This window comes from Podarcis filfolensis (genome assembly GCF_964270895.1).
Source record: "Podarcis filfolensis genome assembly, chromosome: 3".
NCBI lineage: Eukaryota > Metazoa > Chordata > Lepidosauria > Squamata > Lacertidae > Podarcis > Podarcis filfolensis.
Genome location: NC_139606.1, coordinates 26,898,422 through 26,925,170, shown reverse-complemented (window position 1 = coordinate 26,925,170; position 26,749 = coordinate 26,898,422). Strand labels below are relative to the sequence as shown.

At 43.4% G+C, this 26,749-nt stretch overlaps 1 long non-coding RNA gene across 2 annotated transcripts in view; it reads right to left on the bottom strand.

Annotated features, from left to right (window-relative positions):
- Positions 1–25,486, bottom strand: part of LOC310759829 — a 39,416-nt gene extending 13,930 nt beyond the window's left edge. For both annotated transcript variants that reach the window (XR_014546541.1, XR_014546542.1), the window contains exon 1: positions 23,708–25,486. This is a non-coding gene — a long non-coding RNA (uncharacterized lncRNA). The remainder of the gene's footprint in view (positions 1–23,707) is intronic.
- Between the last annotated feature and the right edge of the window lie 1,263 nt (positions 25,487–26,749).

The window sequence follows — 26,749 nt, the reverse complement described above, 5'->3', positions numbered from 1 at the left end:
AAACATTGTACAAATGAATATGTTTTTCTTTTTCTTTTTACATTTTCTGCTGATTAAAGCCTATGTAACATTTTAAGACAGTGGCCAATGGCCAAATGATCATTTTTCTCAGTATTTCTTCAGTTGCAATTGTTCCATATTTATTTACTTTTTTTATAAAAAAAAAAACTCCTACCAAAAGTGAAGTCTTAGTTATTTTTATTGTACTAAATAAATCTACCAAAGAATTGTTTGCACTGTTATGAATGCTTCTCAGTTACAATAAACAGGTCACATTTTTTAAAAGAGTCATGGGTAATTATTTAAATGAATCTGCTTGCATGTCAGTTTCTCAGTGCATGGTGTGCCCTGTGGATGTAGGACAGTATCACTAATTACAGGTAACCAGGCACACATTTACCAATTGGGCTGTTGAGTTAATGGCATTCCTGCCTGGCTTCAACAGTTGCACACACATGAACATGTTGGCTATTTGCAGTTTAGTAGCGCTGCAGAGAGCTTGCTGGGGAGACCATGCATTAAAAAGGGACTCAAAAATAACTTAAACAAGGTTTTAATAACAAAAACAAAAACTCCTTATACACTAAATACATCAACAACAAACCAGACCCAACCACCAACTCATCCCCCAGGGTAATGGGAGAGCTAGGTGCTGCTCCTTATATATTATACCCAATTGCTGACACAGCTTCATTAACACAACCTAGCAGCACCTGCTATGTTTCACAGCTGTAAGACTGGGTCTCGTTATTTGCCCTGGCCCTGGCCCTTAAAGACATACACAACTTGTGAAACAATAATGAACCTTCACATTTTAAAGTGACCGTTCAACAGAACAAGGCCTCAGGGGCATCTAGATCATGTGGAAAGTGAACTCTTCACTTTGTTAGAGTTGCCATTTTTCAAAAAGTTAAGCCCAGGACACCCAAAAAGTTGAGCTAATGCAAAAACCAACATTTTTTCAACTGACTTGCCGAAGATCCAAGACACAGCACCACCTCTCGGAAATTCACCCCAGACATCAATTCCACCTTTGAAATCCTGGTAATATACGGACGTATGGCAGCCCTAACTTTGAAGGCTTCTTCACCAGCTCTCTACTTCTAAGCCCCTTTCAGTATTACTTAGATTGTATTATGAGAGGCTAACTTTATATTGAGGGATGAATCAGATGTTCTCTGGGCACCATCCCAGAGTTTTGATCCTGTGCTTCACACCAAGAACTATCAAGGTACAGCTTGTACTCCGGAAACATATCAGCATTGTTCTTTGTAATTCTGTACACTTTCAACTTTCACAGATGTGAAGATCTTTTGGTATGGTAATAGACCAGAACCCCCATTGTCTACATTTCAGCTATGTTTTCCAGACTTAGTTTCCTCTTGCTAATATCATGTTCATATAAATATTACATAGGATAATTCCTAATTATTCATAAACTATAGTTACCCATTCTTCTTACCTAGACAGGTGTAAGAGTCTTTTAAACAGCCGAAGACACCATAGATTTCACCCAAGAAACAAATTCAGAACATGTAAAAGGATGAGTAGCATACTGAAAAGACATTCTGTCATCTCATATTTTCCATTTCATGGTTTGGGCCTGCACACTAGATGCTGCTTATCTGCAATGTATTACTCCCATGGAAACATTCTCCAAACCTCTTAATCAGTTTAGATATGAGTATTGTTCCTGCCTACCAATGCAACCACATTGCCTAAACATACACTGCAGACAGAGCTGGGATGTCCTTCAAGGATTTTGCTCTTTAGAACATATTTCTGGGTGTCTCATTCTGAGATTACTACTATACGAGTGATGGGGAACCTGTGACCCTCCAGATGTGCTTCAGTTCTGGGTCCCTTCAGCCCCAACCAGTATGGCCATGGGTCAGGAATGATGGGAGTTGTGGCCCTCCCAATGTTGTTGGACTACAAGTTCCCCTTACCCGAAATATATGTAAATCAGAGGAGGGCAACCTTACGCGTGGAGGGCAAATGCAGGAATCTCCTGAGACTAACAACTCCTCTGGTCACACCACTCTCCACCGTCTATACCCCTCACTGACCCTGCTCCATGTCATCCTCAAGCACTTTTTCCTGGCTGGCGTGTGCCATTGGACTGTGATAGTTCATCTTGTTTGTTTGAATGGGCAATGGAGAGATTTGGCCTATTGGACAAAGGTAAGTGCCACATCCAGTGCTCCACCCACTTCTGCCATTGGATCCCATCTACCATTGGCATGTAGTCCTTAGAAGGTTGTCCAGGATAGAATGCTGCCCCTAGGCTGATTCCCCATCCCTAACATACAGCAATGTCATTAATCGCCACTTTTGGCACTTCCTATATGCCCTTTGTGCATGTAACAGTTGGCCAGGAAAATATTGGCCTATTTGGGGGGTGAGGTGCTTTTAGGTCAGCTGCTAGAAAAGCAATTGCTGGATGAAAAACAACACTGAGGAGCATAAACTGAAAGGTACATATCTTAGATTAGTAGACAGTTTCAATAACCTAAACAGAGAAAACAGATGCACTCTGTTAAGAGCCAAGAGAGGAGGAGGAACAGGAAATAGAAGAGACTTTAAAAGGCTGCTCTGGAATGGGTGAGAAAACCTGGAGGAAACAGCAGGAGAGAGAAACTCTTGAAAAAATCCTGGCTTTTGTGGAAAGAGAAAACAATCATCCTTGGGAAATTACCACTGCTCTTTAGCCATTGGACTTCTAGAAGTAAAGGTCATCAGTTATTATCACCATTGTGGCTGACCTTGAAGACAAAATGAAAAACTCTGGCTCAGAGCATGCTGGATTTACGCACTTCAGTCGAACACATAGATCTGACCTAAAGCATCCCCACTGCCCTCAGGCCATGGAGGAGAAAGCCTAACTAAGCATGTTCTCTGCGACTGTGGAGCTGCCTAAAAGGCATATAATACAAAATGGCCGACAGCGTGCAAGGAGCAACACTAGCAAAACAAACCCAAAGCACTATAGATGTAAATAGAAATAAAGAGGCAGGAACTATCTGGAGAAAACCTATGATGTACTGATCTATACTGACACAGTGAGATGTGTTGAGCATATGTGATGTGCCAGTCATTTTTGAAATAACTATTTGTAATCCTGTGGTCCCTGGGAGGGTGTCCCCAGGGCCATAGTAAGCATTGACTCTAACTCTCCAAGGGCTGGGGGGGAAAGAAGGAAAATCCAGTTAGCTGCCTTATTCAGAGTCAGATCACTGCTCCATCTAGCTCAGCATTATCTGCCCTGACTGGCAGGGACTCTCCAAGATTTCAGATTTCCATCTGGTTCTTTCTATCTGGCAATGCCAGGGATGTAACTAGAGGCCTTCTGCATGCAAAGGAGATGCTCTTTCAAGCAGTTCTCCAGCTGAACTGCTGCTATCAGAAGAACCTCAATCAAATCTTTGACCCGGAAGTGTCCTCGGACGGCGCCGGCTCACGGCCTCTAGAGCGAGATGAGCATGCAACCCTAGAGTCGGACACGACTGGCCCGTACGGGCAGGGGTACCTTTACCTTTACCTTTATACGCAGAAACACCCTAAAGAATCCTCATCTAGATTAGACTGTAATTACTTTGGAGTGTGTGGTTAGAAATGCGAGATACGGCTAGCTTGGCCATGAGATATGGCTAGCCTGCTCAGTTGTCCCCTTTTTACCTTTACTCTCCACAGAATTCGCAAGGACCAGAGCCAGCTAGTTTACCTTTCCACTCCTTTGTTATCGTTCCCTTTGTGCTACTTGGCTCTCTTTCCACATGTTTTGAACGGTAACTTCAGCATACTTTTCCTGGTAAATTGCAGAGATCCTTTTCCTCTGCCTCCCCTTTGGAATGTCTGGTTTTCTCATAACATATTTTCCACTTGTCCCAAGATCAGCTTTTTGCTTCAGCTGTAGCCATAGGGATAACGAAAGACTTTCAACAGACTCTTGCTGTAGCAGGTTTTCGTTTTGCATGAGGGCAGCTATGATATTCCTCACCATATGGACGCAGAGTTGTTTTTATTATTAAAGGTGTTGCCTCCGTGAACATTCGGACACGTTGCCAAAATTGGCAAGTGGCGGACATCACTTCACTGGCTTGTTCTTTCCAGCCTTTGTCAAGGCGCTTTGAGGAAATACAACTTTGGTATTGTTCTTCCTTATGCAGATCTGAAAGCTGAGATTTCCCATAGGGCAGCTACTCTTGTCAGCTTTTGTGTCTCCTGCTGTGCCTCTAAGATCTACCAGATGTTTACCAGGCTTATTCAACTTTAATTCAAGTCAACACAAAAGGCTCTTTATTTGTGTGTCAGGAGCCCTGAAGCAGGGAAAAACCCTTGCTGCAAGTAATCCATTAAAATAGATCAAAGGGACGGACACACACACACAGCTATAGCTTAAGCTACGAGTTTCCAATTTAAGCAGAATGCAATAGAAGGGAAGCACCCACAAAGAGACACTAAGGGCTCATCCTCACTGTTGTTTAATGTGGGTAGTAAGCTTCCCGTTAATTCTCTGTGGTCCATATGGCTACAGTGATTCTCCAAATCACTGCCTTCCCACACTTTTGACCTTCCTTGATCTGGACTTTCTCATACCAGGGATGCTCCAAAAGGGGAGAGGATATGAGAAAATCCAGATTGAGACAGAGGAAAGTGTAGGAAAGCAGTGATTTGGAGGACAAAGTCATATGGACAACAGAGAATTCTAAGAATTTAAGGTCTCAAATATATAAATTTAAATGTTCATAAATTTAAAAGGCAAACACCATGTATATAAACAGGAGAGCAATCCTGAAACCATTTTGACTCTCCCAAATTGACCTCAAATGTTTCTCTGCAAGGAGGAAGGAAATGGGAAAGCCTCTCCATTGTATTTCGCTTACCTGTCTTTAGGGCGTCTTTGTGTATGAATAGGGTGAGCCTGTGACCAGGATCCAGGAATTAAAGTATTTACCATCACAAAAGAATGGCCGGGCTGCCCAAGTAAAGCAATCAATGACCATTGCCAGGTATCCTAGCCTGGCAGACAGGATTTCTGTTGTCGGATTCCTGTGTGGAAGTGGCTGTTTGACCTGTGTCAATAAGTGCTGCTGCACTTATTGGGAGATACCGAGATACTGGAAAATAAAAATAATTGTTTGAAAATGGTATTTAAAAGCTCTATTGAAATAACACAAGAATGAGCTGAATTATTCTCCAGTTTTGACCTTTTGAACTGGCTCCTAGTTTTCAAAAAGCACTTTCACTCCCCCGTAATGAAAATACAGAATCGATAGTACCAGCATGGTACTCCAACTCCCATCCTTCCTCAGCGCTGGCCATGCTGCCTGGGGGGTTAATGGGAGCGGAAGATCTGAAGAGCACTGTGTTGACTATCCCTGCTATATGACGTGACTCGTCTACTGCCTACACACAGCTATTGGAGTCTAATCATGATCCCGAGTCTTTTCTCCCCTTTTTCTGTACTTCTTCATAGTATTTGCTCTTTTGTTTCCGAACTTCAGTTCCAGACAGTTTCCAGTCTCCTTAAATCAAAGTTCTCTAAAATTTGTACATCCCAGTCTCTTAGGATGGAATATGTATCTCCTAAATCAGGCAATCTTCCAGGTACTTGACACCTCTGGGGTTGTTTTTTAGTAGTCCCAGGTAAAGGTAAAGAGACCCCTGACCATTAGGTCCAGTTGTGGCCGATTCTGGGGTTGCGGCGCTCATCTCGCTTTATTGGCCGAGGGAGCCGGCGTACAGCTTCCGGGTCATGTGGCCAGCATGACTAAGCCACTTCCAGCGAACCAGAGCAGTGCACAGAGTGGTACCTATTTATCTACTTGCACTTTGAGGTGCTTTCGAACTGCTAGGTTGGCAGGAGCACGGACCGAGCAACGGGAGCTCAGTAGTCCCAGAGAGACAGCAAAAACAGAAGTTTTATGGATCTTCCACCGAGCCCTCATACTTAGTTGGCAGCTTGTGTTGAACTTGGTGCACTGCAAGTTGTACGGACTTGTCTTAACTATTCAAGCAGTTTTCCTGGGTGTAGCAAAACTATCTGCAGCCAGGACGCAGCAAATATTTTTATTATTTCCTGTGCTGTGGCCCTCCAGATGTTGTCAGACGACAAATCCCATCATCCCTGACCACTTGCCATGCAACTGGGGGCTTATGGGAGTTGGAGTCTGAGAACTTCTGGAAGGCCACAGGTTTCAGCTCACTGCCCTGAAGTGTGGGCATTGAACTATGCTTCTATACAGCCTAAAATACTTAGCTCCCACTATCCTATCCATTATAAGAGGAAGTCATATAAGCAATGACTGCCTTTGCCAAGCATCTATAAGTTTGGTCTCTTATTAGCCTCTGGAAATGTTGAACTGTTGATGGGATCCTGTGAATTACATATACCTGTAAGATGTGGGACTTTGTGCAGAATTAGGTGGACTAGAGAAAGAAATACGATGTGTAAAATAAGGTTCTAGTCCTCGAAGTCACAAAGAAAAAGCTTGAAAAAATACTAAAGGAAGTAAAAAAAATAAGTAGCCATGTGAATCTACTGTGTCACACTAGGCTTGCCTATTAAAACCAATAATATTTTCCCCCACTTCACTGGGACTAGGCTCCTAGAACTACCAGTTATTGTTTTTAAAAACAGTGACAGAGGGGAGGGAGGGATGTCAAAGCCATAGCTGTTAAAAACATAACTGGATCTTCTTCCCTGCCATCCATATGGACAAAAGGGCATTTGTTTTCTTCTTAGTATTCTTGGGGGCACAGCTTTTATCAGCATTACGGGCCAAGGTTACAGCTGTATGGGGCTGGCAGTCAGCATTAGCTGCCAAAAGGCCTGAAATCATCCATGAGCGCACAGCTGTCACCCAGTACAATGAAGTGAGGGATACATGATGAATGGCTTTGTGTGAGGTCTGCAGGGAGGAAGAGAGAATCAAGGGTATCATTGCGTGCCTGTACAGAGGGGCTGACTCGTTTAAATTACCCTGGCATTTAAAAATGATTTCTCAGATTGCAAAGATCAAATCTGTTGCCTCTGACACATTCTTGCCTGACCCTTGGCAAAAGGGAAGAGAAGAATCTCCTGTCTCATCTTGTTCCCATGCACTGTATAATTCCTAGATTTGATTCCCTCCCCCTCTTTCTTTTTCCTTTTTCCTTTTTCCTTTCTCCTCCTGTGATGAGGCTGCATTTTAATATTTTAATGTTTCAATATTTTAATGTTGTATTTTAATCTTGTTTTTAAGTTGTATTCATTCAACTTGTTTTTATTATTGCTTGTTAGCCGCCCTGAGCCCGGCCTTGGCTGGGGAGGGCGGGGTATAAATAAATATTATTATTAGTAGTATTATTATTAGATTAGAGGTGCTATAGTGCCTCTTGGCTGGCATGGGATGGCACATTTTCAGGCTTGCATGACAAGCCTCTTGGTTTCTGCCTCTCCACTCTTAATGCCTGGCTGGGGTTGGTGGGTTGGGGAGAAGAGATGGCTCAGAAATCAAGAAACAAATAATTCTTGACAACCCAGTATCCAGAAATTCGCTTCTGAATTGAACCAAGGCTGCTGGGTCTTTAGAACATAATTCATCACTAGGTTAATATGTGAGTTTTTCTCAAGTTCTGCTAAGATCTCAGATAGAGAAAGGAGGCTAGCACTGTTAGGCAGCAGATGTGTAAGTCACATTTTAACCAGAGCTTCTATCCTTATGAGATTTCTAGTGTGTGTGTTTTCCCTCCAAGCAGGCCCCAAGAGTGTGATATTATCACACCTGCAGTCATTCAAGGCCCAGTGATAACATAAAGAGGCATAGCTTCTAATATGTCTGTACATTGTGCTCAGGAGAGCAATTTACAATTATGATTGAGACGTGCCAAGCTGAAAAATATTAATAAATCTCATTGCAGGACTATTTCCACTTGTAATGGCATTGTAGCATTTGAGGTAGAACCATGGCTGGCTGGCTTGTCGGGATTAAATAACTGAATAATGTAATGTGTTAAAACAAACAATAGGAACCTCTTTAGTAAAGATTTTTAGCCAAACATTTGGTTGCTAAATTCAAAGCAGTAGGACAAATTCAGACAGGCACACACTACCTCTTTGCCTTGGTTATCTCACTAGCTTCTTCATCCAAAGTTCCAGTGACAATTCATTCCTCTTTAGCAAACAGCCCTCTGGGTCATTAGGCTATATGTGACTATATGTAGGCTATCTATTTTGAGCCTCACCCTGGCCTGCTGTCTTTTGTCTTTGCACTTTCTGCCCCTTGGTTCTGGGCCCTGGCTTGACTTCGTTTCTCTCCTAGCTTCTTGCTGCCCAGAAGGCAGCTTCATGGATAGAAGTTCTGGAGTGGCTTTGTTCAGGAACAGAGAATCATAGAACCATAGCGTTCGAAGGGACCCTGAGGAACATCTAGTCCAACTGGCTGCAAGGCAGGAATATGCAGCTGTTCCAAATGTGAATCGAACCTGCAGCCTTGGCGTGATCAACACCAAGCTCTAACCACCTGAGCTATCCAGGAAACCCAAAAGGTCATGAGCATTGGGTGTAGATATCCCTACCCTCGCTCTGATGTGAACAGCACTGTTGTGTAAACACGGCTTGAAACTCGGGGGGGGGGCAACCACTCCGCATTTTAAACTACTAATGTGAACACACCCCAAGTGGAAAAACTGTCTTTGTACAAAGAAGACACCAACAGATGAACCTCTCTGCCAGGTTTGGGGATCCTTTGGCCCTCCAGATGTTGCTGAAATGCAACTCCCTTCAGTTCCTGCAGACATGGCCAATGGCCAAGGAGGATGGAAGCTGTAGTTCAGCAGCATCTGGCAGACCAAAGGTTCCTCCCACCTGCAGTAAATGATCAATCTCCAAGCAGAAAGGACTCAAGCAACAAGCAAGCTTTCCTCTTCCTCTATATGCTTGCTCATTCAACCCCCTTCGGTTGTCACCGAGTGCTGGGCACTTCTGCAAAAAACGAGTGCAAGACAATTTGCAGGGTCATCAACTTCCCTTTCCTTGATTTCTCCTTTCCTTCTTCATAATTCTTATGGAACTCATTAGTTTCACTATCTCTTCTTAACCCCAGCAGCTGGACCAGATCAGCTGGTGGTTAATGAAACTTACCAGTTCTGAAAGAATTATAAATGAAAAGAGAACATAATATAAGAGAATGCAAGAGCCATCTGTGGCTCTGGCACTTGTGAAACTGGTGGACCCAGTCCTTAATTCCCTCCCCACCATACACCATTTGTCATGAAAAATGCAGAGCCCCTAACAGGCAAAACTCAGCTTCTAGCAGACCCTCCAAGTGTCCCTATTTTCCAGGGACAGTCCTGGATTTAAAGAAGCTGTCCCAGTTTCTTATTTGTCCTGCTTTTGCTTAGGACATCCCTATTTTCATCGGAGAAACATTGGACGGTATGGAGTTATGTGACCCCCGAGCCAAGGAAATAAGTAACTATACAAACTTTAGAAGACATCTGAAGGCAGCCCTGTATAGGGAAGGGTTTTTTAAAAAAAATGTTTAATGTTTTATTATGTTTTTATATATGTTGGAAGCTGCCCAGAGTGGCTAGGGCAACCCAGTCAGATGGGCGGGGTATAAATAATAAAATTGTTATTATCATTCTGAAATAGGACATCCCTATTTTCATTGGGCAAATGTTGGAAGCTATGCTAGCCTAGTATTTTTGTATTAACTTGCTAGATTTCTATTTTAGAAAGGAGCAGCAGCAGCAACAACAAAAGTCACTGCTTTTCCCCTGAAGCAGACGGTTTCATACTTCACGTGCGAAAGGAGTGTGCAAACCTAAGGTGGCGTTAGCCTTTAAAAATAAATAAATCTCAGCTCCTTTGTCTAGAGCTTGTGCTTTTTTAGAATGCCAGAACATTACATAAACACTCACTGGAAACAGCTGCCCAATATGGGGGGGGGGGAGAACGCAACTCTCTTGGAGCAGCCTGCGCATTTGGCAACTGTCTCGCGTTTCCAAAGAAACTTGCGCTGCCAAAAAGGATGTGATGTGTTAGGGACTAGCAATGGGAGAAACCCCTGCAGATCACACAACAGTACAACCCACAACTTTCTCTCCGGACCATATTGCATAAAATATGCTGTCTTATACCTGACTACGAGAAGGCTAATGGTAACAATTCACGAAAATAAAAAAAAGTAAGCAGTGTTCCGAATTTCCCCCAAAAACAATGTTGTTTTTAGATGCTAATAAAATGAACTCTAGCTTTGGATCATGCACAAGCTACACAAAAGCAATGTTTGGAAGAAATATATAGATATTTAAACTTACAAGTTTGTGACTTTTAGCATGGTGCTTGTTTTGGGGTAAGGGGATGTACTAGGGGATTTAAATGGCTGTGGAAATTTAAAACATACATCCCACCCAATAACCATGGGAACCTTCGTTTGCTAAGGATGCTAGGAATTGTAGTTCTGTAAGTAGAAAACTACAGTTCCCATGATTCATGAAGGGGTGCTTTAAATGTGTGGTGTGTAGCAGTCAAGGACAGCCTTTTTTCAGGAACACTTTCCTTGTGGCCTGAATATTGGAGACTCATAGTGCCACCGGTAATGAGCTGTTCATAAAAAGGTGCTTCACCTTTTTATGATTTGTCAGAGGTGCTGCAGAAGGTGGAGGCAGTGAATGTGTCCTCCCATTCTAAAAAGAACAATGCTGACCCAGTTAGAAGGCCCTTGCTCTGAACTGGCACTGTGGCATCATCCTGCACACTATGGGATCACTGATTGGCTGTGACCATTTCCTATTAAAAGAGAAAGCTTGGCTCGAGAGCGGGAAATTGTGCCTAAACAATTTCCAGTCATGCAGCAGAGAGCCAGCCCTGAAAATAAAATAAAAAACTGAATTACAATAAGCAGAGGCAATGTTGGGGGGTGGGACACTTTTCAGCCTCCTGCCTCGAAAGCACCATTTTTGTGCCAAAAATATGTGCAGGAAAATATTTCATTCAGCTCTAGTTCATCGTGGTTCAGCGCATGGCAAACAATGGTTTATAAAGGCAGTGTCAAAGGCCTCCCAATATCTTGGCTAGATGTTTGTGCCAGGTCAGAAAGTTTTTTTACCAGTCTTTTCCAGCCAACTTTTCTCTATCTTCTATCCACTTTCAAAGTGCAAACTGGGGCTCAGGCAAGGGGAGTGTTCCAATGTGTTGCAAATAGCTACAAACTAAACCTGACGCTTTCCAGACATAGATGGGGTCACAGCGCACAGCTAGAGCATATGCTTTAGATTCAGGTGTGTCGCAGGTTCAATCCCTGTCGTCTCGAAGTAGGACTGAGAAAGACTTCTCTATGAAGCCCTGGAGAGTTGGGAGGTTCCCATGTTCCTAGAACCAAATATATTGTTATTGGCCACCCCAACCCCTGCTGAGCAGTGAGAGGTTCCAGAAGCCTTGGCACTTAAGCAGGGTTTAGGTTTCCTTCGGAAAAACGAGGCACAGCTGAGACTGTAGCATCTTTAAGATAGATGGCTTTATGTAGACACACCTGAGCCTTGATGGCGGGGAAGCGCAGAACATTACATCCCAAGTGTCTCTCTTGTTGCTTCTCTCAAGGCTTCAACAATCTTGGGTTCAGAGCAGAAGGCAGCTCCCTTTCCCATTTCTGGGGACAGCCTCTCCACATGGATTTCTGCCCCTGCCTTACTTTCAAAAACCTCCTGCAAATGGACACTTTTTTCCTGTGGTGACATCACTCCCCCTGTAACCCTGGCAACCTTCCGCTCCCAATTGTTCTGTCTCTGTCCACTACTCAGAGCTAGGGGAAGGAAAGTATTTGCATTGTCAATCGCTCTTAATGGCCTGGTACTCTGCTCTCTTTGTTACTTAATGGAATAATAATAATAATAATAATAATAATAATAATAATAATAATAATAATAATTTATATCCTGCCCTCCCCAGCCGAAGCCGGGCTCAGAGCGGCTAACAACAGTAAAATAATACAACATTCTAAAATCATTTCATTATAAAATCAGTTCAAATCAAATTAATGGCAACCATTGGGCTAGAGTTCTGTGAGGATTGACAAAGGAAGGGGTCAGGCTGTGCCCTGGCCAAAGCCCTGGTGGAACAGCTCTGTCTTGGAGGCCCTGCAGAAAGATGTCAAGTCCCACAGGGCCCTAGTCTCTTGTGACAGCCTCTGTCTCCTAACAGGATAAATGGTATCACCTGTGCCTGGCATCGCTCCTTAATACTCCAAATATTAGCTAATTTTTCACTAGATTTAAGAATTTGTGGGGATCTGTCCCACCCCACAAACTCATAATAATGTAATAGTAATCCACCAGGAAAGGGAATGGGGTGATATAGGGAACAGCTGCAGGCAATATACTGGAGGGTATATTGAGAGCATGAGAGAATAGCATTTGCCTGATTTATGGGATAATTCAACAGTTGCAAAGCAAAGACGTGGACAATCGCTAAGCCTGCTATAGGTGTGTTTCCAGCTTGTCTATCAAGCCAGTAGATCAACCATGCACTTCAGCAAGGCCTCTTTCCCTTCTTAAAACAAACACTAAACACTAGCCATTGCACACAGCCCTGATAGCAACCCCCTTTGGAATATAACAATGTGACCCTGGTGTTCTCTTTTGGCCTTGCTTGGAAAATATAATAAAACACTTCCCAGTCTCAGAAGCCACAATGCACTCTTGTTTCATCACCCCTGGGATTTTCTATTTTTAGAATTTCTCATATAGCGACTTCTCCTGTTCTCTACCTAGCATTTACATCAGTGGGTACTTCTTAGTTCAAACCCACAGGCAACCAGATCCACAGCAGTTTCCCTCTCTATCTTATTCTTTCCCCACTGAGCAGCTGGACCAGAGCAATGAAGAGTTTTCACGGCTTCCATCTGGCATCTCGTCCATTTATCATACAGGGAAGGAAGTCGATCTGAGCACTCATGCTGTCAGGTTAAGAACACAGGCCACCGTCTTACACTGAAGGCCCATCTAGCTCAGTGTTGTCTCTACAGGGACTGGCAGTGCCCTTCAGACAAGTGTCTTCCCCAACTCTAACTCATCTCTAACTCAACATGGGACCTTCTTCATGCAAAGCATCTGCCCACCCGCTGGTTCCTAATTTTTAATTTGGAATTCCCACACATTCCTAAAATGTGGTGCATCTATCAAAACTAAGCAACTGGAAGAACTTTCTGACTGTAAGAGCTGTTTGACAGTGGAACTGACTCCCTTGGTAGGTGGTGGACTCTCCTTCATTGGATGTTTTTAAGCAGAGGTTGGATGGTCGTCTGTCACAGATGCTTTAGTTGAGATTCCTGCATTGCAGAGGGTTGGACAAGACGACCCTTGGCGTCCCTTCCAACTCTACAATTCTATGATTCTATCCTACCTCTCCCATAAAGAAGGCTGATCGCCGAAGAATTGATGCTTTTGAATTATGGTGCTGGAGGAGACTCTTGAGAGTCCCATGGACTGCAAGAAGATCAAACGTATCCATTCTTAAGGAAATCAGCCCTGAGTGCTCACTGGAAGGACAGATCGTGAAGCTGAGGCTCCAATACTTTGGCCACCTCATGAGAAGAGAAGACTCCCTGGAAAAGACCCTGGTGTTGGGAAAGATTGAGGGGCCAAGGAGAAGGGGACGACAGAGAACGAGATGGTTGGACAGTGTTCTCGAAGCTACAAACATGAGTCTGACCAAACTATGGGAGGCAGTAGAAGACAGGAGTGCCTGGCGTGCTCTAGTCCATGGGGTCACGAAGACTCGGACATGACTAAACGACTAAACAACAACATCCTACCTCTCACTCCACTCCCTGCCCCATGCCAAAGACCTGGCACTGCACAAAATTGACTTCATTGTGCTATTACCAGCTTGAGCCTATAACTATACACACGTGGTAGGAACAACAATGAGCAATGGGGACATAGTAAGTGAGGGTGGCGGCAGTGGCTGCTCATTAGGCAAGAAGGCCGGGAGCCCAACAGCAGGTGGCATTAGAGCCCCAAACTGTCAGAGCCAACTACTTTTGGTTTTGTCCCCATCTTCCTACCTGCTGAGTTTTACGAGGAGGAAGCTGACAGGCAGGGCCACCCTCTAGAGCGGTTCTCAACCTGTGGGTCCCCAGATGTTGTTGGACTACAACTCCCATCATCCCCAGTTAGCAAGGCCAGAGCTCAGGGATGATGGGAGTTGTAGTCCAACAACATCTGGGGACCCACAGGTTGAGAAAGGCTGCGTCTAGACTGATCATAAGTAAGGGCGGAGGCAGATGTGAGACTGGGCTTGGTGGGGCAATGCTCCAACCAGTGGACCAACCTCCACTGGGTGTCTGTGCATAGTAGAAGGATATAAGAGCCTTACTGGGTCAGGCCAAAGGTTCATCTAGTCAGCATCCTGCTCTCACAGTGGCCAACCAGATATCTCTTGAGCAGAGCCATAGCTATTGGGGTGGTGGTGGTAGCCAGGTATTTTGTCCTGGGTGAAGCCTCCAGAGTGTGTTTGTGTACACAAATGTGCATGGAGGGTGCCAAACTGAGTCTCCGACCCAGGTGAGAAGCCTGCAAATAAGATAGGAGTGCAGCAGCAACTCGCGCAGAGAGGCAAACTGCCTCTAGCAGTGAAGGTTCAGACATCTATTACCTTCTACTACCAACAACCCCCCAGCATCCTAACCACTTTAGAATTCAGGGTGTGCCCCCTGAGAATGTAAAGAGCACATTGCAACAAAAAAATCCAGCAGGATCAAGAAAGAGGCAATGCTTGAAGCGACAGTGATGACTGTTCCGCTTCCCAATGAGAAGCTCCCCGCCCCCAACATTTTATTTTCCCCAACTTGCAGAGCAGCTTATTGGCTCTCTCATTTGCATGGCATTTTCCCTCTTGCAGCCTGCTCATTAAACATTTCTTAAATCTCCACCGTTCTCATTTTTGGCTCAGGGCTCTGCTATTATTCATTTGTACTGAGAGCCGTCAGAGCATATAATATTTCTGGTGATGTTTTAGGGTTTTAAACAGGAAGTGTTGGCTGGTTTGGGTGGCAGTGGGTCCACTTTGCAAATCTGGATGCAACAATAAATTTTAAAAATGATGTCATTATTTTTTTTTACTGCATGTCAAGAGTAGAGGCTGAAAGCTGGCACTATTTTCATTTTGGTGAATCAGTGCTAATATAAAGAGCTTCCCTAAAAAGGAGAAGACAATGAGCAGAAAACAGGACAAGCTGACCAGATTGATTGCGGGAAAGCTTGTTCTTCTGTAATGAGGGCAATCTTTAGCAGCAACATATAAGTAAACTGCAAATGCATTAGAGGATATACAGTGGTACCTCGGGTTACAGACGCTTCAGGTTACAGACTCCGCTAACCCAGAAATAGTACCTCGGGTTAAGAACTTTGCTTCAGGATGAGAACAGAAATTGTGCTCCAGCGGCACGGCAGCAGCAGGAGGCCCCATTAGCTAAAGTGGTGCTTCAGGTTAAGAACAGTTTCAGGTTAAGTACAGACCTCTGAAAGGAATTAAGTACTTAACCCGAGGTACCACTGTATTTGACATGATTCAGCATAAATTCTCTTAATCACTACAATGGCTTGGAAGGGGAAATGCTGTTGCTCTGTTACTTAATAAAAGCAAAACAGAATCTTCGTGGACTGTTTTTCCCTGAAGCACAGCTGAACAGAGGTAACTTCTGCTCTCAGGTTTCCTGGCTGGTGGTTTATGGAAGGGAATTCCAGGAAGGGTCCCCTTGAGTATTTTCCATAAACATCAAGGCGAGAGCACAACTGCATTCATATTTATGGAAGTCAAAGACAGCCAAGACAAATATCTTTGAAGATATTAAAATGATTTTGAGGGAATTTTTTTGTTACATGTATGCAGCTTTCTGGAGGTTTGGTGGATTTGCTGAAACCTGAACAGTTCCAAAGCTGGGAAGGTGCTGTAACAAAATATTTTGCAAGAAGTCCCCTCCCCCCCAAAGAAATATAGTCGTACCTTGGAAGTCGAACGGAATCCATTCTGGAAGTCCGTTCGACTTCCAAAATGGTCGAAAACCAAATCGCTGCTTCTGATTGGCTGCAGGAAGCCCCGTCGGACATTCGGTTTCCAAAAGAATGTTCACAAACAGGAACAATCACCTCTGGGTTTGCGGTGTTCGGATGCCAAAACATCCGAGTTCCAGGGTATTTGGGATCCAAGGTACTACTGTATTAGGAACAGAACAGAGAAAGCTGCTGAGTCACTGATCACTGGTCATTGAGGCTGGATCTACACTGACCTGTTTAACATTATTAGAATATTACATATGCCATTCTAAAACGTCACAGGGCATATTTGTTAATTACAGCATTTTTTTACCTTGGTTTTTTTCTCTGTCAAAACGCTGTCTCCCTGCTGCTGGTTGCTCTGCAGCACCCTCCAGTGTCACATTTTAATAAAGCATTATGGACGTTAAAAGTAGGACGTCATGTGTCATGTCCATACACATTTATCAAAACCATTCCTTAACGTTAAAAACCATGAGTGTAGATCTGCTCTGAGTGGTAATTGCTCTCCAGGGTTTCAGGCAGGCAGCCTTTCCCAGTCCTACCCGGAGACGCTGGGATTGAACCTGGGAATCCAAAGCAGCTGCTCCACCATTTGAGCTACAGGCAATGACCTGATTTATGCATGTCCAATTTACACACAACCGCACGCACTTGCATCGTGGAGACCCAGAAGTGGTGGGGAAAGGGGTGGGGCAGGGGTGTAATGGGGCATAACGGGGGGTGCAATAAGCTTATGCATGCTCTGTCAACTTATGCAGAGGTCAGGAATGTAACCCTACAAATCAATTTTTGACTGTACATCCCTTTCCTGGAGTTTTACCAGCGGCGGGTACCACAAAATAAAGAAGGCGTCTACTAAATAAGGACAGCTGGTCCATATGCAATGAAATAAAATGTTTTGACCCATAGGGTGATACTGCAAGTTCTGTAACAGCTTTACCGTGCCTTTTGGATAACCTGTCCCTAACAATGCACAGTCTCCTCAAATTCTACCTTTTGCTATTCTGCTGAGGCCTTATAGCAAGCGTCAGACTTCCAGCAGCAATTCTGGAAGAGCAGTCTTAGGGTGAAGACAGGCATAATATCCTGCTGGTGGGGGGGGAGCAGTTTAGAAAGTGTGCTCAGACCCCTTTCACTGTGCACAGAACGTATGTAAGCTCTCCCATCATGGCTACTCACTAACCACCATAGTAGCTTCTGGGAGCAGGCTGTTACTGCGTTCCAGAATATTAGTGTATTCCAGACTATATGGGGATTCCTTGCAATGTTCTGTAACAGCCTCATTTTTTAAAAAACAAAACAGAAACAAAACAAAAATAACAGGTTAACGCCAGGGTAGGGGTAGTCACAGAATGCCAAGTAAATTTCCCCAGCTGCTTTCACAGGCTGCGGCCTCAGCAAGTTAGCTATACTGAAAATGAAACATAAGGGAGGGGTTATTCTGTGCACAAATTAAATCCAGCTTAACAAATAAAACAACAAGAACAACCAAGCTCTGGCGAAGGTACAATTCTTGCATTCGCAGGAGAAAAGGGGGGGAGGGGGGGAGAAACCCTGATTCACATTATGGATTACAAAGAAAGCATTGAGATGACCTATTCTGTTTAGACAGGAAAGACTGAGAAGGATCTGAAGGAATTGTAGGATTGAGTGCCACTATTAGACAAATATATCCCACAGGAAATGCGTTGTTTCTCACACACGTGAGGCTTGTGCAGACAGCAGCAAAGCAACAGCTACATGCTGGATCAGTTCACATGATGGAAAATAACCTCTGTGTGAAATGTCCACCCAGAAAAACTACTTGCAGACCACATCTCTCCAGACAAACTTGTTATTGTACTTCCATGATGATTTCTCCTGACAGTATCATGAACACAATAACATGGGATCCTGCTTTCAACACCATTTGTGAATGCAAAAGTTTTGGGGCGGTCACACCACCTCATTTCCAATCAGTGCATGCCCCCAAACTCCCTGCTGAAATCCCATTAACTCTTCATACCACAAAAGTTCTGGTCCCCCACCCCCACTTTTGTTGCGCTATAGCCCCTCTGGACAGCAATAATGGCAGCACCGGGGAAGCATCGCAGAACAGCTAACAAAGCAGAATGAATCCACCACCAAGGCACTCTTATTGCATCAAGAACATGTTGAATTCACCGGCAATCAAACAACCATCTGGAGGGCCCCACAGATAGCAACGACTAAGCCAGCCATTTCATAGCCTTGCCTCTATGGTTTTCAAACCTTTATTTGCTTTGTTTACGTTTTCACTTCTCGTAATTCTCTGCATTGGGAAAATTAAACAATAGTGTTATGTACTGAGTTGAATAGGATCCAAACTGCAGCAGTCTGATTGGTCCTAGAACAATAGGATCCAAAAGGCAGCAGTCTGATTGGTCCTAGAACAATAGGATTCAGAATGCAGCAGTCTGATTGGTCCTAGAACAATGCAGCAGTATGATTGGTTGGCAGGAACCACCCAATCATGCTCCGGATAGAAGTGAATCCACAACCTGATTGGCTTACAGTAGAATTCCGGAATTAGCCAATCATGTGCAGCCCATTGTGTAAATAATGTATATAAAGCAGATACTTTGAGGGGACATTCATTCATTCCTCCTCACCACTATGAGCTGAATAAAGAGCATGAAATCACTTTGCGACTCTGAGTATATTTCAGATAGCAAAAGGTTTCTACAAAGAATCTTAACAATATTTAATTTCTATTTCACAATATGTCCTCTTTGTTGGCAAAAGGAAAGAGACAAATTAGTGCTTGGTGGAATTTTTAATATTATTTTGGTGAAGTGAAGTGCTTTTTGGTTCTGAATATTCTCCAGGGCCACCTGGAGTTTTAAATACAGAATACAAGATTAGAGAATCTCAGCCCCAGCAGATCTCAAGACCTCTCTGTCTTGCCCATATAACTATCTCCAGGCCACACACTTCAATGCTTCTGTTTTGCAACCCAAGGGATTTTGCTTGGCTAGAATGTGTCCTTGAATTCTGATCATGCTTCTTGCTTGCTTGGATGAAAGATAGAGAGAGGTGTATGAATGTTTAGTAGCTAGCCAACTGTACAAAGGTAGAATTAACCTTGATGACGAAACCTGCCTGGCAAAAGAGGGCATCCTTTAGAAAAAAAGTATACCAATTCTGATTGATACAAAACTGGCTGAATTCACTTTTAAGTGCTCACTTCCCCTCTTTGAACTTTGTAGGACAGAGAGGAACTCTACTAATCAGAGAATTTCTTTTAAAAGCCTGTTTTATGTGCACATTTATTTTATTTATTTTAAACATTTCCATTCCGCCTCTCCAAAGCTCCAGGCAACAAAGATGAAAGCAATAAACCCGCAGAGCAAACTCCCAATAAAATATAAATATAGCAAAGCCTGTAACGTTCATAACAGCACCAGCAAGCTCTCATTAAAACTTTGGGGCTGAAAACTGCTTAGAACAGGTGCCTTTGATCAACTCTGAATGTCATGCATGAGTTCATTGGGCCCATTGCAGTAATGCCCTTGCTTCTTGCTGACATGCCCTAACTTCACACACTATAGCACCTGATGCAGGGCCTGACCAGCAGGGGTTACCTTGCTGACACCTTGAATGGTTTCCAGAAGCTAACAGAGCAGTACAGTTTCTGAAAGAGATCTCAAACATGCTCCCAACAACTGACTGAACAACAACACCTGCCTTTAAAAAGGACAAAAGGGTACTTTCAGACGACCTTTTACTGAGCATCTATCCTGATTTGTTTGCTGCTGCATAAAAGCAAGTGTTACCCCATACTTTACCCATCCCTTTATCCCACAAAAGTATGATCTTCTGGGAAAGTGGCTTTATTGCGCAAGACATCCATATCAGCTCTAATGGCACAACCTGATTTTACTGGCATGTGATTGGGGGGTGAGATTCAAATAGTGGCAGCCTGGAAGCACACAAAGACTAACAAATATAACCTAAGCTTTTGGTGACTAGAGGCAACTTCATGAGATTACAAGCAGTGCTATTCTGAACTTCATGAGATACAAGAAGCATCCTGAATTGCATGTTTATATATACACATAGTTTGGGCAGGGGCAGCTGAGGCAGGCGAGAGTTGCAAACACTGAGAAACAAAATGTGGGAAGTATAGAGGTAATGACAACTGTGTAATTCACAAAACATTGGTTGCACCTGGCATCTTTAATGTTAGAAAATCCCTGGAATCCAATATCAAAGTTTGGGGCAAGTACTCCTTGGTGCGAGAACCCCAGCACAGATTTAACATGGCAAAACATATAGCAAAGAAAGCATGGAAAATATAGATTGTAAAACCTTTAAAATATGCCCTTTCCACTGAATTCCAAAGCAATCTTTTTTTAAATCCCCTTCCAAAGTTTTCCACTTCCCTAGCAATCGGATAGGCCACACATTTGGTAAGTTATAAAAATGGTTTACTTACAAACTCTCCAAAGAGTCGTGTCCTTTTCCATACAGCAGTCACAAAAAGTTGCACAGGCAGGGAAACACTGCTTCGTCACAAAATGGTTAAAGTTCCTAAACTATTGGTTTAGGGAAATGCTAGTTTCAGGCTCCATTCCTGTCTGGAACAAAAGAGGTTGGTTGGGCTGGAGAGAGCAGCTCAGAGAAGTTCACATGTAGACAGAGGGAACCAAGGTTTAGTTACCTATTTCCTCCCAAGGTGAGGGGAAGTGACATAGGCTAAGCCTGACAGAACAGTTTACTCTATGGTATTAACCCCTTCATGCATTACTTAGACTCAAGCATGTTGGTTATATGAAGCTGGCTTAGCCTATGCTTAATACATGTTTATAAATCCCTTTGTCCCATGTAGGTGCCAAGACTCTTTTCTCTGTGTGTTTGCTGCAACAGTTCAACACAGCTCCCCCTCTTGACACTGAGCACTTAGTTTCCTGGTCCTCCCTATGAGCAGCTCAGTGCAAAGCAGTTACCAAGTGCACCATTTAGAGTTTCCCAATTAAGCAACCTATAAATACTTCTAATTCAGTAAAATAATTATCTTGATAATATGGATGAAAAGCAGTCATACATAAAACAACCAGCGCCCCCCCCCAAAAAAAAACACACACACTCAAAAATTATAGGGGCTTAGTGGAGGTCAAGTGGAATGCTTCTTGTCTTGTTATTATATATTTATTTCATCATGGCAAAAAGCAGGCTAGCTGAACAGTATTGCTTTATACAGAAGCTGGTGACTTCAGTGTTCTGATTTATGTGCACATGTGTGCTTCAAAACTGATGTTCCACATACTTCCAAATCAGTTCCCTGGGACATCTGGAACTGATTGTGCCCACTTCTGAGCACCATGTTTTAAGGACACTGACCAACCAGGCTGTGTCCAGAAGAGGGCAACCCATGAGGAGATATGAGCCTTCAGAGATATGAAGGGCTGTCATGCTGGTGATGATCAGATTTGTGCTCTTGCTCCAAAGGGTGGGAATTGCTTGGAAGCAGATTTCAGGTAAACCTCAGCTTCCTAAGAGTAAGAGTAAGAGTTGTTCAACAATGGCGGGCTCTCTTTCACTGGAGGTATTTAAGCAGGGCCTGCACAGCCAACTCTCAGGGAAGTTGTAGCTGCATCCTGCAGTGTAGCTCTTGCCTAGAGCACAGGGTTAAGTTAGGTGACCTCCAAGATCCCATCCAGCATTCTGCGATCCTGCAAAATATGCTCTTTGAAATGCCCTGAAGATGTATTTGAGGGTGTTGAGGACTGCAGCCCAAAAGCACAGCTTCTGCAGGACAGCTTATACAGAGCAAGGCAGTCTCTATCCTAAACAGAGAACTGCAAACAGCTGGCTAAAGAAAAAAACAAAGCAAAGGTTGAATCTGGACAAATGTGGGTGAGAAGAAACTTGATGACAGCCAGTGGACCTAGAAGAGCAATGTGAAAGTTAGAATGCAGGATGTGTGCTAACACAGTCCCAAGAGTGTGCCTATGTGGATTTATATTATTCCCCCTGACTGAGGACTTGGCTCTCCTGAACTGGCCTTGCATTAATTAGTCAACTCCCACACAAGGCTGTGCTTCAAAACCGAAAGCTGTTTCTGACCAATCTTGCATCTTTCTGTCTTTCTTTTATTTCCTAAAAAAAGATATGACTAGTTTGCAAAGGAATAATGAAGCTCAAATCCAGGGCCTGCTAGACAAAGATCACATCTGAAGCAAAACTCATTAACTGTTAAGCATAAAAAGGCACACCAAATAATTAGAGCCTCATATAACCAACATGCTTAAGTCTATTTAATGCATAAAGCTGCCAGGCCAGGCTTCCAGGAGGAAGTAGATAATCAAACCTTTCTTCCCCTATCTGAAGAGCTCAACTTATGAGGGGGGTCTGAGCTGGTTGCTTCAAGCTCAGTCTGCATGGCTCTCACACATCACTCTTCAGTCCCTATACCAATAATTTAGGAACTTTCACCACTTGGGAACTAAGCCAAGTTCGACTGCCTGTGCAGCCTTTTACACTGAGGTATGGAAAAGCACATGAACCTGACCTTTGAAGAGTTTGTAAGTTAACCAATTTTTAACCTAAGTGTGTGGTATTTTTCCTATGCAGGGGGAAGAGGGGAGTTTTGGAAATCGGAAAGGTATTTTTTAAAGGTCTAACAGCCTATACTTCCTTTACTTTGCTGCATGTTTTATGATTTAAAATATCTGCTGGGGGGTTCTCTCACCAAAGAGTAGTTGCCCCAGACTTGGATCTTGGCATTCAGGAATTCTTCTTTTATACCAACATAAAAGAACATGGTATCCTGGGAATGGTAGTTTTTAAGGGTCCTGGGAACTATAGCTCTGTGAGGGGTAAACACCAGCTCCCATGATTCTTTGAGCAAAGCAATGAACTTTGAATATATGGTGTCTGTAACTTGGAAGTGTTTCTTCAATCAAGGCAAGGTGAAGTGGGCTGTGTAAATTACTCTTAAAGAGACAACTCCCTCTGTCTTAAAATGTTCAAGCAGCTGTGGAACTCCCTATTTAACATGTCCCCACAGCTGGTATTGATTGAAGAAGCTGTCTTCTTCCCAGTGTTGTTCAGTTAGTAGTTGTCTTAAGTTTCTGAAGATCACAATGTGGAACAAGCTTCCTAGAAACCTGATATTGTATTATTATTATTATTATTATTATTATTATTATTATTATTATTACTTTGAGGTCCACCAGGTACCAAATAGGGGTGAGAAGGAAGAGGAAGAGGATATGTTATTAGAATATGGAACAAGCATATGTTCAGTCCAGGCATTCGTGAGCTTGCAGTCCTTTCCACTCACAAATCAACTCTTGGTTTCCTCATAATAATTTCTCCATTCTAGGCGTCTAATTTAAGGGGTGGGCATGTGTGTAGCTTTCAGCTGTTGCTAATGCTGAACTCCTGGGAGATAGGAACTCTTACCGCTACACTGTGAGATCCTAATTTATCTTTAAAAAATAAATAAGAACATTATCGATACTTACAGCCTGCCCTTCACAGAATGGACCCATGGCAGGTTGCACAAAATATCACCATTGAGAACAAAATATACCGGACAATAAAACCATTAAATTTAAACCACAAGACTAAGCAAAATCACAAGAGCAGCAAAGCAGGAGTGAGGTAGCACAGTAAGAGGAAAGCATTCACTTACCCCAACGCCTGGGTAATGAGGTGAGTCTTGATCTGATGGCAAAACCTGGACAATTTTGGTGCAAGATACACCTCGGAGGGGAGGGCATTCCATAGCCTGGGGACAAGAGAAGACCCTCTCACATGGTGTTGTGTCTTAAAAGGGCCTTCCCACTCCTCTTTTCCACAACCATCCCCTGATTTAAAGGCACAACCCCACAGAATTAACTGAGCTAACACTAGTTTGTGTTGTTTGCTTGTTGTTGTTGTATATTTATTTCTCTCCCGCCTTTGTCCCTAGCAGGGATTCAAGGCGGCTTACAAATAAAATAAGAACAACTAAAATGATGGGCGGGGGGAGGGACAATAATTAAAAAGCAATTCAGCATTAATAGAATTAAAATGTTCTTAGAATTAAAAATGGATTTAACAGTACTGCATTTCCAACACTCAAAGCACTTCATATTTTTATGAACAATGGTCCTTTAGTTAGGGGAATTACTGGCTAATGGCTCAATGGACAGAGAAATTCTTCTTAATAAGATACAATAGCCAGGAAGTAGCTAGAACATCCTTGAGGGCTCTGAACAGAGGAATAGCTTTCCTTCCCCCAGCTAAAGATGATGTCATCTAGATTGTTCATTCTCTCCCTCTTTCCCTCTGTAAAGGAAAAGCAGCAACACCTTGTATGCAAGTGGAGGCAGTGTTGTCTTGGTGATGGAACTGCCTCTGTTGGGACTGGGATGGGACGGCAAGGAGGTTGGGGAAGCAGGTGAGATTTGGGCTGGAGGCTTCCTTGGTCACAGTTAATGCAGTGACTGTGGAACCTGATCAGCGTCAGTGCAGTTCTGTTTTAGAAAAGCAATCCTGGAATGGCTTGGTTAGTGCAGTTCATTCCCTAAAGCTTTTGAATGACTTATTCTCTGTTCATTGCTGAACCTCAAAGTATGCATCTCCAAAAGCAGGGCAGTCTGCATGTGAATTCATATTTTTCCTCCGTGCACTCGCTTTCCAATTGGCTGCACGTATTTTGGATTAAACAATGGGAAATAGCTTTCCTACTGTGCAATTTATTGCTCCTAAAATGTCTGAGAATGATCTTTGGCAGTCTTTCTCCCAGGATGAAGCCAATAATTAAGCAAGAAAATCCAGAAGGGTAGGCTTGTTAGATTGTTGTAGGGGGGAAAGAAAAGACCCCAATATTTATGGCACCTTTTAACAGACTAACATATTTAGCTTTCATAGATCCACACCCCAGCACACATTTAAAGCGCATGTCTTCTCCCAAAGAATCTCAGGAACTGTTGTTGGTTAAGAATGCTGTGAATTATATCGGTGTGAGGGAGAACTCTGGCAGAAAGGGCACTGCCCCATGTTGCCCTAATGAAGAGCAGTCTCTGGGACAAAGAACACTTTTGTTTACTACTGACTGCGGTAATTGGACCATACACACCTTTGCAACTACTGTAATTTAAAGATAAATGCAGCACTCCGAAGGCCATGATAAATAAAGTATGTAGCATTTCTTATGGGAAAAACACGGCCTCTGTGGGGTTCTTATATTTCCCCCCAAGACCATACTTAGAAAAACATCTATTTTAATATAAACTCAAGGACTGCAATGAATGGGACGCGGGTGGTGCTGTGGGTTAAACCACAGAGCCTAGGACTTGTCAATCAGAAGGTCGGCGGTTCGAATCCCCGCGACGGGGTGAGCTCCCATTGCTTGGTCCCTGCTCCTGCCAACCTAGCAGTTCGAAAGCACGTCAAAGTGCAAGTAGATAAATAGGTACCGCTCTAGCGGGAAGGTAAATGGCGTTTCCGTGCGCTGCTCTGTTTTGCCAGAAGCGGCTTAGTCATGCTGGCCACATGACCCGGAAGCTGTACGCCGGCTCCCTCAGCCAATAAAGCAAGATGAGCGCTGCAACCCCAGAGGCAGCCACAACTGGACCTAATGGTCAGGGATCCCTTACCTTTACCATACTGCACTGAATACATGCTTGTACACACAACTGCTTGCACACATATACTAGGGGCCACTTCTAAATTACAAACAGGAACGCCTGTTTTAAGAGGTACCAAAGAGACATACTATGCAACAGAGGGTGTGTTTTTTTAAAAGAATGCAATAAAAATTGAAATACTGGCATAAGGTATTTGCTGATAGTGCAACATTTTAATGTTATCTGGGGAACAATGAGATTTGCTCATTTCCAGATGTTAGGCCAGCTGGTGTGCATCAATGCACCTGCCTGAGCAAGAGTTTGCAACCTTTATACATGTCAAAATTATGTGGAGGATTGAGGCTGAAATCATAGACCCTATTACCTGATGGCAAGCCACAATGAAATGAATGGACTTTACTTCTGAGTAGATAAGTATAGAGCTGCACTGGAAGTCACTTGGCATCTAAAAGCAGATCCATCCCACTGCATTTTAATCCTTTATGGATTATTAGTTTGCCAAATTCTGGCTGTGTTGTATACGGTGGCAAAATGTTTACTAGGGATATTTTTAGACTGACACTATTTTGCAAGTGGGATTCAATCCCATACTGGCAAATTTCAGTTTGTACAATTAAAGTAGATTTTGCACTTTTGCACAACAACCCCTCTTCCTGCTTCAAAAATTTTCATACTAGTAAATTCAGGTGCTGCAAATTCAAACTCTGCAGGTAAAAACAGGTTACCTGAAGTCATTGTGATGTCAGGAGATTCACAAACTTGGCCCTTTGGTGCACGTGGAGATAAGGATTTAGCCTGCCGCTTATATCACTATGATGTGTCCACACTAATACAAACTAACATGAAGTGGAGCTGTAGTTGTTGGCACCTGTCTCAAGACATAATGGAATGTGCCTCTGGGGGTGAAGTCAAAGCGCCGCATTAGCAGCACCAAAATGGCCTCCCTGGCTCATAAGCCTAGGCAGTGTGTATGGAGGTCCTGGGTTGCCCAGATGTCAAGTCTCGATGTGGTCCAAAGGAAAGCAGAGCAATAAGTTTGGCATCAGCTTGGCTGCTCAAGTTGCCAGAAGGCAGTGTACAAGGCACCACCCAACCACCGT